Raw genomic sequence first — 7,717 nt, 5'->3', positions numbered from 1 at the left:
TCTGCTTGTGACTCAGAGTTGATTATGAGATTCTTGTACTCTTCACATGATGGCATGGTAGATGCGGTGTGTTGTGTGGAATTGAGATTTGTATGTGCAAGGTCACGGGTCAGTTTGGAAGGGAAGGGCATAAATTTGTAGGCAGCATAGACGGTTTTAGATGACTAGGTGACTGATATTACTTTTTGGTATTACTTGAGGAGAGTGTACATTTCAGGAAGCGCACTGTGTTTTGATTTATGGGTACTTCACGGGTACTGCGGCATTCTTCTGGTTGATCGACTACTGATATTGAAATTTTTCTAGGTGGCATGGAAGAATTTTAGAAGTATTCCTCGTGGGATGATCATGTATGAGAGATGTTTTAGACATTCGGGCGGTGGAGATGGAATCAGATATGGTGATTTGTGTGTTTTATGGATCTGGAGGCTGGAAGGTCTCAGGAGCAGATTGTTTCATGGTTGTAGACTGTGAGGTTGTGGTCGAAGCTAGCCAGATGATAGTATGTATTATGATTCAGCCATTGTGGACTTTCGCAGGGTTATTTATCTATGGGTGGGTGACCAGAGCCGATTTAGGGGTCCATCGGTAGGCCCAATTAGGACGTGTATTCTACATCGAGTCGGATTGGTTGGCTCCATACTACTATTGTTGAAGAATGTGTCATTCGGTTGTTGCTCTTTTATGCTACGAGGGGTTGCGATTCGTGGGTTATATGCACACTCGGTGTGGTTCTATTTGGGCTTTATAGTGGAATTTGAGCGAGATGAGTATTTGGGTATTGCGTGATTGATTGCGCGTTGGGTATGTTCTTTCCAGATTCTGGTATTGTGTTATTTGCTCTCCGTGGTTACGGTAATGCACTTTGGGTACTTGATGTCGAATTTCGCGTGGTTATTGATTTTGAGCATGGTGGATATGGTATTTCATATGGACCAGTATTTGGATGGGGTCACACATTGCATCGGAGTTATGTTGAGATATGATCCTTTGTGTCAGCTTCGTGTGTTTTGGTTCTACGGTGTATGATAGATTCTTAGCATTGCGTTGTGGTGATACTTGTTGAGCTTGCGGGACAGTTCTCCCGTCTGAGTCAGTTTTCCATGATTTAAGTATATTTGGAATGTTGCTTATTGGTGCACGGATTTCGTGGGTTATGGCTTTATATTGTATTGATGTGTCATGTCACTAGAGTGGTCGTGTTGGATGAGATGAGATCATTTAACCTAGAATGGATACTATCGGGATTGATTACAGCATGTTTGAAAGGATAATATCGAAAGTCGTCTTAGAATTTGCTATAGTTCTTGTCGAAGGAGATGGAGTACCATGACTTGTTGATCTGATGAAGGGTTATGAGTTATGCATGTTTCTTTCATCATTGGCAGTGTACGAAGGTTTAGAACGAGGCATTGTTTGATATGAGGTTGTTACCGGAATTGGGTTGATTTGAGCAACTACTATGATTAGAAATCTTTGCTGCGAGCGTTTGAGCTATGTGGTATTTGAGTTTTGAGTATTTGAGTTATGGTTATGGCTTTTGGTACAGCTTGTTCAGACTTATACAGTATGTAGGTTACGGGATCCAGATCTTATAAGAAATTCTAGATGTTGGAAATTGGATTCGAGGGCTTGTGGTCTAGGTTGAATTGAGAAATTTCAGTTATGTTGTGTTATCAGACTTGTATGGGATAGGGTAACGTGAGATCACCCCCGGGTATGTGCATGGAAAGGTTATACGGCGTTTTGATGGCTTCGAGAACAACTTTGGACGCATTCAAGGATGAACGTATATTTAAGTGGGGGAGGATGTAACGACCCGACCGGTCGTTGTGAGCATTTGCACTTCGCTCGGTAGTGTATGGGCATGAGTATCTCCGTACGTATGATGTAGTTTGACTTGTGTGAATCGTCGGTTTTGATTTTCAGGTTATTCGGAATCGAATTGGAAGAAAGAATTTCATTATTGAGAACTTAAGTTGAAAAAGTTGACCGGATGTTGACTTATGTGTAAACGACCTTGGATTTGAATTTTGATGATTCCAATAGCTCTGTTGGGTGATTTTGGACTTAGGAGTGCGTCCGAATTGTGATTCAGAGGTCCGTGGTTGATTTTAGCTCGAAATGGCAAAAGTTAAATTTTTTGGAAAGTTTGACCGGGAGTGGACTTTTTGATATCGGATTCAGATTGTGATTCTGGGAATTGGAATAGCTTTGTTATGTTATTTGGGACTTGTGCGCAAAATTTGAAGTCATTCCGGATTGATTTGCTATGTTTCAGCACGAGTTATTGAATTTGAAAGTTCAAAGTTCATAGATTTCGATTTGAGGTGTGATTCGTCGTTTCGATGTTGTTATGCATGATTTGAGGCCTCGAGTAGGTCCGTGTTATGTTATTGGACTTGTTGGTATATTCGGACGGGGTCCCGAGTGGCTCGGAAGGGTTTTGGACGAGGTTCGGATCATTTTACTTCATATTGCTATTGTTGTTCTAGTATGACCGCACTTGTGGCTGGCTTGTGCAGGTGCGATGGTCGCAGAAGCGATGAAGGGGTCGCAGGAGCGGAAATAATGCTGGGTAAGGAAGACTGCAGAATCGGAGATTTGGGCTTTTGATTCAAGATTTGATCTTTTTCGATCAGGATTGGTTCCTTTAGTATTATTTGATGTATTTGAGTTAGTTTTGGTTAGTTTCGAGCCATTCAGAGGTCAGAACGCGCGGGATGGTATTTTGGAGCATCGCTTGGCTTGCTCGGTGTTAGAATGGGCTTGTTCGAGGTAAGTAACTCTTCTAAACTTAGTGCTGAGGGTATGAAACCCCGTAATACGTATTATGTGATTGGTATTGAGGTGATGCACATGCTAGGTGACGGGCGTGTGGGCGTGCACCAAGTGATTTGGAACTCTGTTGTTTTCATGGCACTATATAGTAGTCCTATTTTGTTGATATCCGTGTTTTCACAATGTGATAAAGTAATTGAGCTGTCAATCATGCTAGATATCATGTTTAGGCTTTATGTCGATACTGTTGGGACTCATAGTGGTCGTTTCTTGCTGTCTTCTCACTTATTTTATTGATATTTCGTACTCAGTAATATTCATGCATTCATAGCATATCTCAGTCTCAGTTGTTATTTATGTATACATCATATCATTGTTGTCGGGCTAGTTTCATAACATTGTGAGCTCGTGAGTGAGACTAGAGAGATTGATGACTGAGTGAGGCCAAGAGCCTGATTATGAGTGACAGTTATGGGATTGAGCTGCATGCTTCAGCATGCAATAATGATTTATGCCTGGATCTGGCTTATGATAGCGCTTGGGCTATAGGAGCCCCTCCGGAGTCTGCACACCCCCAGTGAGCGCGATTGATTATATTGGGGGATGGATCTTCACTAGACATGGATCTTGTCCGAAGCATTTATATACCTAGAGATGGATCTTCTCCATGGGGCCGGATTGGCCTTCCTCGGTAGTGAGTAGTCCTGATGGTCAGTGATGTATATATCCCGGGATGGATCTTCCCTGGGCCGTATGGACGATATACAGTACCAAGTGGTTGAGCATGATGAATGGAAAGTATGAGACAGTGAGATTGAGTACTCTGAGAGTGTGAGTACATGATTCATCTCTTAGATACATGGCATTGGCATGCACACATGACATACAGGCATAGAGATGCATTTTTCCTCATGTTGTACGGTATCACGCCATTCCATGACTTTTTACACACATTGATATGTGGGCATAGAGAGGTATTTCACACTTGTTATCTCGAAAGAAAATGAAACATCTTATTTATTATTGAAAGGATTTTGGGAAAAATAATTGTTTTCAAACTTATTCATATTTTTGGCAACTTCGGTAAACGATTTGGGTTTTCACTGATGTACTTGAAAGGCAGAATCATTTTCAGAAATCATGATTTTGCTGAGCATTTTTATCTCTGAATTACTTCTTGTATTATTTGCTTTAAGTTGTTATAGATTGTCGTTGGCTAGTGGTGTGGACCCGACCTTGGTACAAACTCGTCACTACTTTAAACCTAAGGTTAGGTTTGTTACTTATTGAGTGCATGGGGTCGGTTGTACTCATACTACACTTCTGCACCTTGAGTGCAGATGTTGATTGTTGATGTTGCTGTGTTCGATGGGAGCTGGATTTGAAGATGTACTTGCGTCTCGGTTGTAGCTGCCTCTTGTTCGTGGTAGCCTTAGATCTATAAAATTTTGTTTATGTACTTTTCAAACAGACGATGTATTTATTTCATTTCAGCTTTGTAAATTCTATTTTTAGAAGCTCATGATTTGTACTACTATTTTTTGGGGAATGTATCAGATTCAGATAATTTCTTTACTTAATGGCTTTATAAATTATTATTGGAATTGGTTAGTGGTTAATTGGCTTACCTAACGGGTTGGGTTAGGTGTCATCACGACTAGTCAGATTTTGGGTCATGACAGGAAGCGTATTTGAATCTATGAGTGCCACAGAGGTCACTGGATCTTTCGGTCTACGGTCTTCCAAACCAAGACGTAAGTCGTTCTACTTTTTCCACCGATAGTTTATTAGAAAAGAACCCAACGTCTGATTTGGGGACCATAACCCTATTTATAGATGCACACAGTTTACGTAATTCTAATTTAGCCCATCATTAAATTAGAAATTACATGTATCTACACATAAGACCTCGTACTTTAGAAAGTGTCTTATAGACCCATTTAACTTTAAATCTTAGCAGATCACTTTTAATTTGGGTCAACCTTTTAATAATAGCAACAACATACAATTATTCTTAATACAAAATATATGTGCAAGTCCATAAACTCTTACGTGAAATTTTAGCTCCGCCAACAACACGTAATATATATATAATACAAAACATAGTTGCAAGAAGGCACTTTTTTCTTTAGATACTTTTATCCCCGAGTCGTTAATACACACATTCAGATTCTGTGTATGTCACCTTATGAGCTCAAAAATATTTGCTATCATGAACCAAAGTACTTTCGAACAATCTCGTCCATCAATCATGCCAATATTGGACCAGGCGACTTTTGTTACATTTATCGTAAGTAAACCTTCATTGATCATGAATACCAATATAATTAAATGACATAGATCAAGTATGGATGTGTAGCCTGAAAATTACATGCAATGTGATCCAAGCATGCTTATTTCCAACTGGTCCAACGAAATCATTATCTAAAACCTTAAACTGAAACCAAATGGTGTCCATAAAGAACTTCTAAGAGGTTACAAACTCCTGAAACTGAATATCTTTAAATGACATGACACCCATATGAGCAATATGCTAATGAAAACCTTGAGTGGTAGTCCCTTAGTAAGTGGATCCACAACCATGGAGTTTTTACCAATATGCTTTATAGACACCTAGCCACTCTGAACTCTTTCTTTAACAACCAGGAACTTTATGTCAATATACTTTGACTTTTACCGAATTCCTGTTGTTATTGGAATACAAGACTGCTAACTTATTATCACAAAATAACTCAAGTGTGCTTTCAACTTTATCTATAAATTTGCAGCCAGTGATAAAATTCTGCAGTCATATTCCATAATTAGATGCTACATAATATGTTATAAATTAATTGCCATGGTGAAAAGAGTTATGAGTGTTTGTTTTGACACTCTCCTTATATAGCTCATCAACCAAGTATGTCATATTATATCAATATCTAATGAAGTCGATATCCGAATACCTAATTATCTTTAACTTTTTCGACTTCCTTCATGTGAGCATAAAATATATGTTCTCTGTAATTACCCTTTGAACCTTTAAGCTGCTTTCAAAAAATAAGTTTACAAATCCCAACATCCCTAAATTAAATGAAATATTCAGACACATATAAAGATGACCATACATCAGACAATAAAAAATATACTTACTCCCACTAAACTTGTGGTATACACAATAATTAACAAGATTTATCTTGAAATCAAATGAGACAATAACTTGATGAAATTAGTATACTATTAATGAGACACTTTCTTAAGTCCATAGATGATTTTCTTTATTGAAATTTATTCTTGAGGTGTAGAGTTTGTTCTTTGGGAACTACTTCTTGAAGGACGGGTTAAATGGTATTGTCTTTGATCCGAATTTGCTTCTTGAATAATGTTAGGTGAAGAAAGCTGTTCCAGAGCATTGACAATAACAACTAGAGGAATATCAATATATTCCTCTTCAAAGACAAAGTCTTGAACTCTCTCTCTCCCCTACAAACTCAACATCCTCAAAGAACCTCACATTGTTGGAAAAGTAGCCTTAATAGTGGGATAAAAATTCTGAAAAATTGAGAGGATAGAAAATACGCAGAATACATCGAAAACCCCTTAAAGTTGTCCTCACTTTTTACTTTGACACTTTATCTCAAGTTTGTTCTATGTGAACACTTTAACGAGGTCTTTATCGTGTCATTTAAACACAATATGCTGACATAGAAAAATAAGTGTTTCTCACATTTTTCAAGCGCGTTGAGTCCTCCAAAAACCAAACTCACATACTTCTTGCTGGAAATGTACAGTTTCTGCCGAAAAAAATTTCCGACCAACTTCTCTTTTCTTCTCCACATGATCTGGACTCACCGAATTTCGCATACTTCTTTTTTCTTCTATCGGATTCCCGATCAACCTGTCCCTCATTGTGTGTGTGTGCCTGTGTGGCTTTCTTCCCCAAAGCCATGTTGTTTCAAGGACAAAATTAGATTAAACTTAGTTCTACTAAATCAAACAAAATGTAAGATTCTTCTCAAATCTAAATGCTATCTATATTTATTCTTAAATTTTGAAGAAAAAAAATTACAACCAGATCTCGATTTACCATGATCCACTTCTACCACTATCGAATATAGATTTGCCTCGGAACAGTATAGCCTTAATAAAAAAAGAACTAAGCAAAAATAGATCACTAATTGATTCACATATGGCAAAATTTGGCTCATAATGGGCGGAGCCTCCATGGTCGTATGTCAAGTTCGCCGTTTTTTGTTTTTTGGAAATTCATGGCATTTGAGACGATTAAATAATCTGAGCTTTTGCAAGCTTTTTGGAATGACATGGGAAAGAATCTTGATGGAACAGAATTTGCTCAAGGTGGAAGCTGGTGAAAATTTCAGAGATCGAGCAAACATGGTTGATGACTAGTCCATTGGAGAAGATGACGATGGGTGGGGTGGGTCCTTGTTTTTATATTTTATTTTATTTTCAAACTGTTTTTAATTTTTAAAAGTTAAATCTACATGTCCTCATTTTATTCGTCACTATGGCGTGTGAATTACACGCAACTTTTGTGTTTGGCTGCCTACGAATTTTGTGTCTAAATGACACAATAAAGCCTTGGATTCAAATGGATCAAACTTAAGATAGAGTGTCTAAGTGAAAAGAGATGATAACTTTAAGGGGCAATCAATGTATTCTGCCTAGAAACTATTATTGGACAGAAGTCTTTTAATTCTCCATTAGAGATATGACCTATTCTCTCGTGCCATAAAGAAACTGACTACTGGATGGTTAATTTACCATTATTACCAGTTATGTTAACATGCAATGTTCATTGAACGAAACAATCATATCAAGTAAGCATAGATTATTATAACCGAATAAAGAACCGGGACCAACCAATTTTGAATTATGAAAGAGACTAATTGTTTTCTTCATAAAAATAACCAAACTTATCTAATATAATAACAGAAAT

The sequence above is a fragment of the Nicotiana tabacum genome, chromosome 19 (assembly GCF_000715075.1).
Source record: "Nicotiana tabacum cultivar K326 chromosome 19, ASM71507v2, whole genome shotgun sequence".
Taxonomy (NCBI): domain Eukaryota; kingdom Viridiplantae; phylum Streptophyta; class Magnoliopsida; order Solanales; family Solanaceae; genus Nicotiana; species Nicotiana tabacum.
Note: the sequence above shows the minus strand (reverse complement) of the source record.